Source organism: Phoenix dactylifera, chromosome 12 (genome assembly GCF_051530095.1).
Source record: "Phoenix dactylifera cultivar Ajwa chromosome 12, Ajwa_hap1_PhDact_Kaust_v1.1, whole genome shotgun sequence".
Taxonomy (NCBI): Eukaryota; Viridiplantae; Streptophyta; class Magnoliopsida; order Arecales; family Arecaceae; genus Phoenix; species Phoenix dactylifera.
This window is the reverse complement of record NC_143201.1, coordinates 11,050,293-11,063,909: the sequence shown is the minus strand read 5'-3', so window position 1 is coordinate 11,063,909 and position 13,617 is coordinate 11,050,293. Positions and strand designations below refer to the sequence as shown.

Sequence of the window (13,617 nt, the reverse complement as noted above, 5' to 3'; positions counted from 1 at the left end):
TACACAAAGTTCCCGTTCTCTCTAAGAGGAAAACGACAACAAGGTACAAAGAGTTCACCAATCACCATTGGTTAGGGAGTTCTGTGCTATTAAGTATAGCCTGCTACTTACTCCAGCCGCATCCTGTGATCAAGGGCCCAATCCAACAGAAACGTCCTTGCTGGAAGCGAAATCAAACTAGAATAAGTTTTAAATAAAATAATTTGGCTGAATTTATAAGTACCTACGATAACATGGTACTAGATAGTATTGTATATTTTTATCATATAATTTATTATCATATAAAAAGTATGATCATTAAATAGTATGATCCTATAAATTTTATCATATAATGTTGTATACTGATATAGTTTTATATAAATATAGATCAATTTACGATATGCACATGTATTCATCAATGCTCTTTTTTTAAATGTACAAAAATTGTTGCTTGAGCCAAAGCCCTATCAAGAATCTCTAACAACCATAGTAATAGCCTTCCCATAAACCATTGCAGATACAAATTCATCAAAATGATTTCAACCGTGCTGGTTTAGATTTCCCCACCTCAACATATTTGGTGGCTGAGATCCGGATAAATTGTAGAAGGTGGTGAAAAGGTCTGCTTGCATTGTGCCTTTCTTTTTCTTTTTAATACTTTTTATTTCAATTTAGTCTGGATTACTTACCACATTGGAATAACTTGATAAGTTGTAGTAACATCTGCTTCGGGTTCTCTCTCAGTAACATCGATTCATTTATTCTTCTTTGAAAGATCTCCTCATCTTTGTTATAGGTGTATTTAAATTAAAAAAAAGAAGTGGTGACATCAAGTTACATACAACTCAACAAGGTCATCATGTTAACTCCGTACACACAAGGTTTCAAGCAAGGTCCGCCGTACCGGTACCGGTCGGCGTACCGGTGGCCGGCCGGACCGGTACGGTACCGGTCCGGTCCGGTACGTACCGGCTGGTACCGGTCCCGTACCGGCCGGTACGCGGTGGTTTCAAAAACCACAGCGCGCGGCGCTGTGGTTCTAAAAAAAAAAAAAAAAAATTGTACCGGTGCGAACCGGCCGGTTCGCACCGGTACGAGGTGCGTACCGGCCGGTACGGGCTCCGAACCGGCCGGTACGGGCCCGAACCGGCCGGTACGCACCCGTACCGGCCGGTTCGGATAAAAAACCGGAAATACCGGTTTTTTATCCGTTCCGGTACCGGTCCACGGCCGGACCGGTACGTACCGGCCCGTACCGGCCGGTACGGACCGGTACGGCATTCCATGGTTTCAAGTCAATCAAGCCTGTTATGAAAGGCTCTAAGACAAATAAGTGCAATAAATAATAATGAGAATTCCTTCAGAAGTGCTATTACAAATGATGCATAACGCTACGGCTGCATAAGAAAGGTTTCAGCATCACTAGAAGCAGGGAAGTCCACGCAACAAAAAGAAATAAAATCGCATGTAAGATCAGATACTTATTAGCAACAGTAAGAGACTGAATCATTAAAAACAGGGGGAACGAACCAAATGACAGTAAAAGTCATTGTCTCAGGAGACTTCTCAGATAAAAGATGCTTCACCATAAAATCAACTTATTCAATTGTATCAATCAATTTGTTTAAGTGAATGACTGATAGAAAAATTTAAAGAGATATAATATGTTTATCCACACAAACAGAAGCATGAAATAAGAGGACACTGTTTACTAAGAAACAACCTTAGGAGATTCATTATCCATTAAATGTTCATGATGCAACTTTCTTACGTATAATGAATAAGTGCCAAAATTGAACTTAAGGGCTAATACCAGTACAGAACTACCCTGGCAAGTTATGGAGCTTGCTCTGCGGCCAGCATAGGAGTTAAGCATGCCGGGAACTACCTTATTGAGAGCTGTCAAAATCAATGTCCCTTCAAACTTTAAAAGGAACCGTAAAGAGAACGAAACAACAAAATGGAAGCACATAAATATAAAAATAACTCTCCTAGATAATTTTGCCTCTTTAACCTGCTATATTCCATGATTCTAGATAATTTTACCTCACAATCAGTTAAAAAAACCTCTATTTACCGACGACCACCAGCTTTTCTTGCCACTGGAGCTGAATCTTCATTATCGGATTGGACATCCCCGTACTGCCATATCTTCAACATATTCCGTTTTGCTTTTTCATGGAACTCTTGCAGGTTGTCGACTGCTTCCTTTCTTTCCTTAGCGTCCCAGCTCTTCCTTCTTTCTAGCCTAGCAAGTCCTTCCTGCAGTACAAAAAGACAACTCTCAGCACAGAAAAGATCATCAAAAGCAACTAAGAGTTCAATCCAAAATGCTCATTGCATATGCTATTTCGCAAAGACTCAATGATATCATTGTTTAGAGCTTTTAGTAATAATTCTGGACATACTTGCTCATGATACATTCAGGTCAGTGTAATACAAAGGATCTAGTAATATCACATCCAATAGCAATAACATCATGCACTTCAACATAATTTAGTAGCACGAGGAAGGTTGATTTCATAGGTGTCCGAAAACAAAGCGACGTTTATGTCTCCATCTACTTTAGAAAATGAGCTGCAAATAAAGAAACAGCTTCTAACATAACCTACACACCACCAAGTTATCTGACTTAATAAATCGACTGATCAATGTCAGAGATAGTATAGAGGTCTGCTATATTGCACAAACATTAGAAATGCATGTTTTGTATGCTGTCAGTTTCTTTTAGTCTCTCTATTACTCTCCATGGATTGAGCATAGAAATTCCATTTACATGCACCATAACAATGTGGTGTCATGCCTGCCGGGCAGGGCACTTCTAACTGCAGTATATTTGCCTTCTTTTCAAAAAGATAGAAGTATTAACTCCAAGACTCACTCCTCAAGCTTTAATGTTATCATCTGCTTGAAAACATCTTGAAACTTCAACCCTGTTAATGAAGTTCTAACCATCATTGAACCAATACTGCCCCTGGATTAAATCCGTATGGCAGCTTGAACATAGCCTGTTGTGACTGGCATTTCTTTTAATCTTTCTATTACCCTACATTGACTTAGCATAGAAATTCCATATAAAAGAACCATAACAATGTGGTGCCATACCTGCTGGGGATGGCATTTCTAACTGTTTTATATTTGCCTTCATTTCAAAAGATAGAAGTATTAACTCCAAGACTCACTCCTCAAGCTTTAAGTTCTTACCTGCTTGCGACCATCTTGAAACTTCAAGCTTGCTAATGAAGTTCCATCATTGAACCAATACTGCCTCTAGATTAAATCATTATGGCAAGTTGAATATAACCTGTCGTGGCTAGCAGAAATTGGCCAAGTCATTGCCAGAATTTATCAGTCTGCTGCTGATGGACTTGAGGCAGCCTTCCCAGGCTGCTCTCGAACCTCGGGGCTCCTAATCCTCGAGAGGAACTCATTTTGGACTAGCAGACTATTGCCGCTACATTGAAGCCAATTAGACTGCAAGATATGCTCAGGTCATCCTTTTCTTTTCATGGTCCTGACAACCTTGAAACCCTTCGTTAATGTTTGCCTTGCTGCTATTCTCTTCATAAGCACTGATCCCAATCCAATGTAATTCACTTCAAATGTTCTAACTCTTCATTCAAGTATTTTGGTAAGCACCTGTTGAACCTTTCTGCTGCTTCTCTTATCAGTATTTTGGAACTTTCTTTACTTTTTAGGTGAATAGTTCTCTAATTACTAGCAAGACTCCCCACCAAGGTTCACCGTCTCAGTACCGAACCTCATACTGATACCATCCTATTATAGTATTGGTATGCCCGGTACAGTACCCGATTTGGCGTACCAAATGTCGGTGCAAACTCCCGTACCACGTATGGGTTTAGTATCGGTACGGTATGCTCAGTATGCACTAGTACTGATCGGTACAGTCAGTACGACAAACCTGGCTCCCCATCCATGAATAATAATTATATTTTGCTTCAGTGGATGAACAATAGTATCATTATTCATCTTGTTCAATCCATTAGACCCATAATGAGTACTACAATTTAGTGGTCCTATATAGTTTTGTTCCCCCTTCAATAGTTTCTTGCATAGGGCCCAAGCAAGGGTACTACATTGTTGGTCCCTTGGTCTACAACTTTGTGGTCCAACATTAGGCTTTAAAAGAGCCAACCACTTTGTGCCACTCAAATACTCACCATCTTCTCCAGCTTGCAATATCCACCTCCTGCTATGCCAGTTTTTTGGTTTCTGATATCCTCTCCTTAATTGCATGAGGGGGCAACATGTTTGCTAGTTATTTACCTCTCTTTTTTCTTTGAATTTCATTGGTCTTCTTATTTGAAGTGCACACAAATGTTTGCTTCTTGGTGATCCTTCTTTGATTGGAATTTGCATAAGCCATGATGCTTTATCCATTCTAGGTCTAAAGTCCATAATGGAGACAATTAAACCTAGTCAAATCCTGAGCGGGCTGGGTTGCCTGAGCCCAGCATGTTTAGAATGGGCTCGGGCCTTATTTTGCAGCACAGTGGGTCGGACCAAGCCTAAAACTCAAGCCCATATTTTAAATGGGCCGATCTTGGGTTTACATTAACCCAACCTAGGCCCAGCCCGAACCTGATTATATAAATTTTTAATTAATAAATATATAATATATTATATAGTATAATATATTTACTACCTTAAGTAACCTCAATATTTCCCATTATTACTTCCCTATCCCACCACTTAGATCCCTAAACCATCCCGTTTCTATAGGGTTTCTCCATGCCTCCTTGCCTCAACTGAAAACCCAACACCCCAAGGCCCGACCTAGAAGCCCAAAACCCAGTATGTAGCGGGCTTGGAACTGAGAAGGAGGCCCGAAGGCCAAGTAAGGCCCATGCAGTCACCTAGGCTGAGCCTAGCCTGCCCAATAAGCAACTCTATAGCCGATCATGAATTCTTCAATCTTCATCCACAGTGATACTTCATGAACCCATTTGCTTCCACTCTTACATGGTGGCAGATTATCTAAAACCACCACCTTGTTTTCGTTGCCTTGGCTTGTGGTTTCCAGATCAACTTCATAATCCTCTAGCAATAATGTCATTTTTAAACTATCACAATCATCTCAATGTACATATGTTAGGATTGTGCTTTCTTAGATGGCAGTTGTACCTCTCTTCCACCTATCCTAAGACCTCTCAAAAAAAAATTTCATTGGTGTAAATTCCATTGGTGGCTAATATGTGCCATGTTATGCATGTTTGCAAATCCAAAAAATCTACTAATTTTATCACAAGTTTGCTTATGTTTGTCCTTGTTTGATGCTAGTTGGCTAGAACAGCCAGCTCAACCCACCACCAACTTGTATGTCCTCGACAAGGCCGGCCCGAGCCCTAGGCGACCGCCTCGGTCGCCTAAGGCCCCGGGCCAATGGAAGGCCCCCGGGAGGCTGACCAAAAGGAAGCAAAGGCCCCATATAAAATGGGAACAGGAGCTGGCTACGAGTCTTCCCCCTTGATGGAAGGGAGGTGGAGAGTTTCCTGGCCTGCAGAGGGGCAATTTGGGAAGTTGGGGACAGTAGTTTTGTTTTGGGTGGAGAGAAAGAGAGAGGAGGGATTTGGTTAGCTTGATACACGTCTGAAGCCACTCTTATCTTTCATCCCTTCTCTTTTTTGGTTTTGGTCTTGGTTTTCCTTCCCTCACATTACTTCTGATCCAGCTGGGCCATCAGCAAGAAAGATAGGGGGATTGGAGATCGACTTCTTGGAGGGTAGAGAAAGAAAAGGAGGGAGGGGGGGTTGAATGGCTGCTGTGCCGTGATGTTGTAGTGGCTGCTTGGGTACTCACTTGAAGGGGAGATGGTGGGATGGGACTTTTATTAATTAGATGGAGTGAATTTCCCTGCCCCTACTTTCTCTTATAGAGAGGTTCCTTTCTGGACAAATTCTTTCCTCTACCTTGACCATGAAGTGCCATGGGATAACCTTTTCCTGCTCTACTCTTGCTTGACATGGTAAACAGAACTGTCAAGCATTAATTATCTCAGTTATTTAATCAGTTTTATGGGCCCTTCCTTAAGCATAATTACTTTTCCGTGCTTCCATTCAAAAATTATATTAAGCTGAAAAAAATTTTATCTGTCTTTGTTGCATACATGCAGTTTTGTTGAAATGATGTACTTGATGGCTATCTATTTTTATATCTTTTTTCTAAATATTTTATACTTATTAATTTTTTTATTATTCAAAAAACAAGGCCTCATTCACTGAATCCGCCTTAGGCCTCCAAATATATTGGGCCGCCCCTGGTCCTCGGTTTGCAACCCTCCATTGCAAGGTAGGCTCCTTGTGGTGGTTAAATTTTGCAACTTGCAGCATATATGCAATCAACTTTCATAACTGTGACATCAATACTTACCTATTCCACTTCATTTAACTTCACTCAGCACTATCATACTCACTATAAGCATATTGTGATTTCACCTCTTTGATTTATTAGCTATATCAGTGCATCATCGTGCTTGATGAGAGCACAAAAGTGTGATTTACATACTACTTAAATTAGTATTATTGCCAACAGATAACGATAAAATTGCTGATTAAATATTATATTTTTTGTTTGGCATAGGTTATCATTTAAATACGTATTTGGTATAGATTGGGATGATATATGACCTCCAGTCTGATCACGCTGGAGCATAATTGAACCTGGTCAAAGCACATTTGCACCCGAGCAGCACATGTCGACACGTCACAGTCTATAGAGCGCATTAAAATTCAAAATAAAGGAAGATCATGTGTGGCTAGGGAAGTATTCTGGCTGCATGCTTCATCTTCAACTGTTCGAGCTCCCAGATCAGCGACGAGGCATCCCGTGATTCTCTCGCATCAAGGCCCCGAGATGATTTCCTTCCGCAATTGTTTTCTTCATCGCAATCCACCCGTCCGCCTCTTCCGCGTCAAAGCAGGCTCATTTCCTTCTCCGTTTCAACGTCCCTACCATCCGCATCTCCTCCCTTTCCGAGTGATCTCCGCGTCCTTGGCCCCACGATGCAACCGGATCTCTTCCGTCATCAACGTTCTTCAGCCTCCCGCAGCAACTTCTTCAGCCTTCAATCCCAACGTGCTCCCAGAATTTTCCAGCGTCCAAGCCGCATCAAAATCCTAGCTTCCTTCCCCATCGCGTGAGCCCAAGCATTCAAGTCCAGCCGGTCCGTGCGTTCCTCCCATCGATCACGGGAGACCCCAGCTCCATTCCACCCCAGCTCCAGCGCCCTCTTCCATGATCAACGTCCCCAGCATCCAGCCTTCCGGATTCCATCCGCAACCCAGCCGCTCCTGAAGCCCCGCTGATCACGTCTGACCTCTTCCTCCCAGCGATCCCGCGGCGCCCCTCATCCGGAGCCATCCCCTTCCATTTCTAGCCATCAAGGAGCACAAGATACAGCCATTCTCGCGGATTGACGCCCTCCGCCCCATCCGTCCGCGATCTGCCCTCTAGCATCACGCCCCGAAATCAGCAGCCCGTGATCCATTCTCCCTTCCCGAATGAGCATCCCGGACGATCCTCTCAGGGATCCATCGCTGGCTTCAAGGTCTTGGGCGATCTATAAGAAGGGGAGACGCTCAGCTGGGAAAGGAGGAAGGGGGGGGGAGAAGAAAGGAGCTCTATTTCAAAAGGAAGGAGGGTGGCCATCGATTGAAAGGAGGAAGCGAAGCTCTGGTTCAATAGAAAAATAGGGGAACCTCTGTTTTTCGAGAAGAAGAAAATAAAAAAAAGAGTATTTTATTTTATTTGTTTTGGGAGTTCCACCGAGGGGGAGCCATGCTCTGTTTTCTTTTCTTATTTTCTTGTTATTTGCAGAAGAAAAGAAGAGGGAGTTTCTTGTTATTTCTTGCTTTCTTTGCAGAAGAAAAGAAGCATTAGGCTTCCAATCTTCCTTTTTATTTTTGTAATTAGTTTTCTTTTTATGAAATCAAGCAATTTTCTTTCATGCAATCCATGTTCTAGGTTCAGTTTAATTTCTACTTTTTATGCAATAATTTTTCTTTTATGCAATCCATGTCTAAGTTTTAATTTAATATTCTACAATTTATTGTATGCATTCTAGAATTCTTAGTTTTAAGATAACCCTGGAATTAATCTTTGCTGTTCGATTGGCGATTTTAATTTATATTTTGTCTCTAGAAATCGACCCCTACTCTGCATCAGATTTCAATTGCAAAGTTTTCTTTCTTTTTTTTATTTATTTTCAAATAAAAAACATTCTCTGATAGACTAGAGAATCATTCAATGTCCCTGAAGTAATATTTTTCTTCTATTATTCAAAAATCGATTTTGAATCCGAGTGAATATTTTAATTTTTATGCAACTCCAATCACCTTCCTGTGGATCGACCTCTTACGACCACTATTCTTCGAGTAGAAAAGGTAAGAGTAAAATTAATTTAAACTTTATTTGTTGGTTTTAACAACGATCTGTTTAGCGTATTTTTAGGTAAACAGGAATTGCGACAACAAAATGTTGGCGTCGTTGCCGGAGAGGCAAATCGAGAAGCAAGAACGATCACGAAGATCAAATCAAATTTTGGATGCCCGGAGTGAACGCACTCCGGTAGTAAATTTTTTTTAATTTTTATTAATTTTTCTTGTTTTGATTATTTTTAGCTAATAATTTCATAGTTATTAAATTCTGAAATTTGAAATTCGAAATTTAAAATTTTGAAAAAAAAGATTTTAAAATTTAAAGAAAATTAAAAAAAATCCAAAATTCTAAAATTTAAAAATTTAAATTCAAAATTTGAATTCTGAAATTCGAAATTTGAAATTTTAAAAGAAAAAAATTTTGCTTGCTCAGTTAAATAGTACAACCTAATGACATTCCATAAACTTTAAAAAATCATTGAATATTTGCTACATTTAGTATTAAGCATTTGCATAAAATAATTTAAGGGCAAAACCATTAAAAAGATAAGGTCGGAAAGTCATTACCTGTCCTTAGCCTAAAAAATCACCACCTTGCATACATATCCTAAGCCAAATTAAATTAAAATCAATTAGGCATTGGCCTTAGGGCTTTCAAGCTCAATTAGACTCTTGGAAAGAAGCGGCTGAAAGCCCCTCCAGTGAGAATTTAGTAATTGGTGATGTCTAGAAAAGTTTTACAACAGTGAGAACTGTTACGGGTATTGTGGTACTGGTATATCCCTTTTGGCACCACCACACACCTCGGAACTTTTCTGGTCACTGGTTACTGGATCGCTTAACTGGTAAGCTCATCTTAATCTGAAAGGAAGATTAGGAGCTATCTAATCTAGGAGAGAATTTTAGAAATTTTTACCTAATAATTATCCACGCAACTAGATTTAAGAAGCTACTAAACCTCACTTAATTCTAAGACTAATAGAGTCAAATTGTTGTGTTGTGTTGGTTGTGGTCATCTGTGTCTAGCCCTCCTTTTTTCTTAGGATTTCGTTCATTTTAGGAGTCAAATCTAATGAACTATTGATAATGTATGCATGGTAGAAGGTCATTAAGGGGTAAGTTAACACCATTTGATCCTGAGATTGACAGAACTTTTCATCACAATCAGCGAATTGTAAGCCAACCATCAATCTCTACAATGGGTGAACATATTAGAACTTTGAATGAGTTGTTCGCACCCACATCCGCTAGTCCCCCTACTTGCATAGTATTACCAATTAATAATGCAGCCCAATTCGAGATTCGGGCTGCAACAATAAACATGTTATCCAAATTTCATGGGTTTGAGAGTGCACAACCGTATATTCATCTAAACAAATTTTTGACAATCTGTCAAACGTTTAGAAATCAAAACTTAGATGAAGAGGGTATTAAATTAAGGTTGTTTTCCATGACTTTAGAGGATCGTGCTGCTGCATGGCTGTATTCTCTTGCTTCAAATTCCATCCCATGGGAACAACTATCTAGGAAGTTCATGGCTAAGTTCTATCCCATGGTAAAGACTGAAAAAATTAAGGATGCCATCAGAACTTTTAGAGAAAAATCTAAGGAGGAATTTTTCCAACTTTGGAAAAGATTCCATGATCTTTTGATCAAATGCCCGCACCATGGGCTTGACAAGGCTGATCTAGTACATTTCTTTTACAAAAGATTACCTCCAGCACATAGGAACATGATTGAATTCATGCATAAGGGTAGGTTCATGAACCAAACCCCTGATCAAGCCTATGAGTTCCTTGTGGACTTAGCTGAAAATGCCCAAAATTGGAGTAGCTACGGTAAGGAGATAGATAGAGATGATTATGGGTCTAGAGAACCAAGTACCTACGGAATAAAAACAGATCCAGAACTCAAAAATGTCATGTCCAATCTGGTGAATGGAGTGAATAATCTAAGCAAAAAGTTGGATGCTTTTACGGTTTCCACTAACTCAAACTCACAAAAAGAGTCAAATCCCATCATGAAAGTGGAACATGAGCCACAAGGCTTATGCATCTTGTGTAACAGTTCTGAGCATCTAGTGGAGTGTTGTCCTAGTCTACCCAACATTAAGACTGAGCAAGCAAATGCTCCAAATCCATATAGTGCCTTCAAGAAGCCCACTCCCAATTCATTCAGTCCAGTCTACCACTCTGATAATAGGTTCCACCCAAATTTCTCATACAAGCAAAATGAACCTATTCAACATCAAGGTGGTCCACCAGGTTTTCAGAAGAACTTCCCCAGGATAGGTCCATCACAAATGAACCAACCTTTGGTTCCATCTTTACCTCCTTATAATGCCCCTATCCCACAGCAACCTTCACCATTAGAAACCATGATGGCTAATATGATGAAACAACAACAAGATTTTATCCAACAACAACAACAAACCAACATGACCTAAACCCAGACTAACCAATTCCACGCGCAAGCAATTGCAAAACTTGAAGTTAGTCTGAGCCAAATAGCAAACTCTCTAGGGGATAGGAAGAAAGGTGAACTACCTAGTCAACCAGTGCCTAACCCTAGTAGACAACAAGGTCAGAGAAGTCAGTATCAAATCGATTCTAATGAAAATCTGACCCATGAAGTCCAGGCAATTACCACTTTAAGGTTTGGCAAACAAGTGGACAATAAAGTCCAACTTTCTGAACACGTAAAAGAAAATAAACATGAACCCAATAAGAGCCCTATTCAAAAGAGGAGTCAAGAAAAGGATAAACCAGAAAAAAAGGAAGAACCCACAGAAACATACAAACCTAAGGTTCCCTTTCCCAGTAGACTTCAGGACTCCAAGAAACAATCTACTTTGATGAAATAATGGAAGTCTTTAAAAATGTTCAAATAAATATACCTTTCCTCGATGCCATACGATAAATTTCCTCCTATACAAAATTCTTGAAAGACCTCACCACGGTCAAAAGAAAAACCAGCATTCTTAGGCAAGCTGATATGGCTGCACAGGCTTCATCTCGCATTCAACAACAGATTGCCCCAAAATACAAAGATCCTGGTTGCCCTACCATTGAAATAAAAATAGGAGAAACGATCATCCAAAGGGCCCTATTAGACTTAGGAGCAAGTGTAAACCTGTTACCCTATTCTGTCTACACCGAACTAGGTTTGGGGAAATTAAGGCCCACAAAGATTACTTTGTCATTAGCAGATAGAATTGTGAAGTATCCTAAGGGAATTGTTGAGGATGTAATTGTAAAGGTGAATGAGTTTTACTATCCTATGGATTTTGTAGTCCTCGAAACTGAACCAGTGAAAAATTCAGGTAGTCACATCCCGATAATCCTTGGCAGACTATTTTTGGCCACTTCAAATGCTGTGATCAGTTACCGAAATGGGATAATGACCTTAATATTTGGAAACTTGACCGTCCAACTCAATGTCTTTCACAGTAGTAATCAACCATCTGAGATGGACGATTTAGAAAAAATTCACATAATTGAGAACATAATCAGCAAGTTCTTCGAGGAATCAAGTTATTCTGATCCACTAGAAAGATGTTTAGCCCAATTCAATCAAGATTGTGAGGATGGAGAGTCAAATCAGGAGGTTAATGCATTGTTATTCTTGTAATGGATACTAACAGATGGGCTACTAAATTTGAATCATTACCTATACCTGAATCCCAGCTAGTACCTTCAAGTGTCAAACCTCCCCAGCTTGAACTTAAAGATCTGCCTGAAAACTTAAAATATGCATTTCTCGGGGACAACAACACCTTATCTGTTATTATTGCATCAAATTTAACTGAAGAACAGGAAGAGAAGTTAAATATCCTTCAGAAAAATCAAGAAGCGATCGGCTGGTCTATAGCTGATATTAAGGGGATTAGCCCTTCTATGGTCCAACATAAAATTCATAGAGAAGAGGATGCAAAAACCTCTAGAGAACCACAAAGGCGACTTAACCCAGTTATGAAGGATGTGGTTCGAGCTGAAATTATTAAACTCTTAGATGCAGGGATTATATATCCTATTTCTGATAGTCAGTGGGTGAGCCTAGTTCAAGTCGTACCAAAGAAATCTGGAATCACTGTAATTAAGAATGACCACAATGAGTTAGTTTCAACTCGAATTCAAACTAGATGGCGAGTATGCATCGACTACAGAAAGCTGAACGCCATGACTAGGAAAGACCATTTCCCACTACCCTTCATTGACCAAATGTTAGAACGTCTAGCTGGCCACTCTCATTACTGTTTCCTTGATGGTTATTCTGGATATAACCAAGTTCCAATTGCACGTAAGGATCAAGAGAAAACCACATTCACCTATCTTTATGGCACTTTTGCCTATTGTCGCATGCCTTTTGGGTTATACAATGCACCGGCTACATTCCAGTGGTGTATGATGAGTATTTTCTCCGACATGGTGGAAAAATTTTTAGAAGTTTTTATGGATGACTTTTCTGTATTCGAATCTAATTTTAATAAATGTCTGCATCACTTGACCTTGTTGTAGAACGATGTAAAAAGAAAAATTTAGTTCTTAACTGGAAAAAATGTCATTTTATGGTTCAATCAGATATTGTTTTGGGACACATTGTATCACAAAGGAAAATTGAGGTGGATAAAGCCAAAGTAGAATTAATTGCTAAGTTACCACCTCCCAAAACTGTTAGGAAAGTCAGATCCTTTTTAGGGCATGCGGATTTTTACCGCCGCTTTATCAAGAATTTCAGTAAATTATCGAAACCCTTATGCAATCTGTTGGCGAAAGATGCTATTTTTAATTTTTCGCCAATTTGTATAACTGCTTTCGAAAGACTGAAGTCTGAACTAACCTCAGCACCCATCATAAAGATCCCTGATAGGAATCTGCCATTTAAAATCATGTATGATGCATCTGATTATGCAATAGGTGCCGTCCTAGGTCAGCGAGTGGGGAAGCTTCCCCATGTGATTCATTATGCGAGCAAAACTCTGAATGACGTCCAACTTAACTATTCTACCACTGAAAAAGAGTTGTTGGCTGTTGTCTTTGCTCTTGACAAATTTCGTCCCTATCTGATAGGAAGCAAGGTCCTGATTTATTCTGATCATGCCGCCCTTAAGTACCTTCTCATAAAGAAGGATGCCAAGGCAAGACTCATTCGTTGGATCCTATTGCTCCAGGAATTTGATCTTGAAATACGAGATAAAAAGGGATCTGAAAATGTTGTAGCTGACCACTTGTCTAGATTAATT

General features: G+C 39.8%; 1 pseudogene across 1 annotated transcript in view; it reads right to left on the bottom strand.

Moving 5' to 3' along the window:
* Positions 1 to 1,560: 1,560 nt before the first annotated feature.
* The window catches only part of LOC103719801 (ribonuclease TUDOR 1-like), a 31,080-nt pseudogene continuing 19,023 nt past the window's right edge, over positions 1,561 to 13,617 (bottom strand). Inside the window, exon 14 of the transcript XR_016398057.1 lies at positions 1,561 to 2,241. The product of XR_016398057.1 is annotated as a ribonuclease TUDOR 1-like (transcript). The remainder of the gene's footprint in view (positions 2,242 to 13,617) is intronic.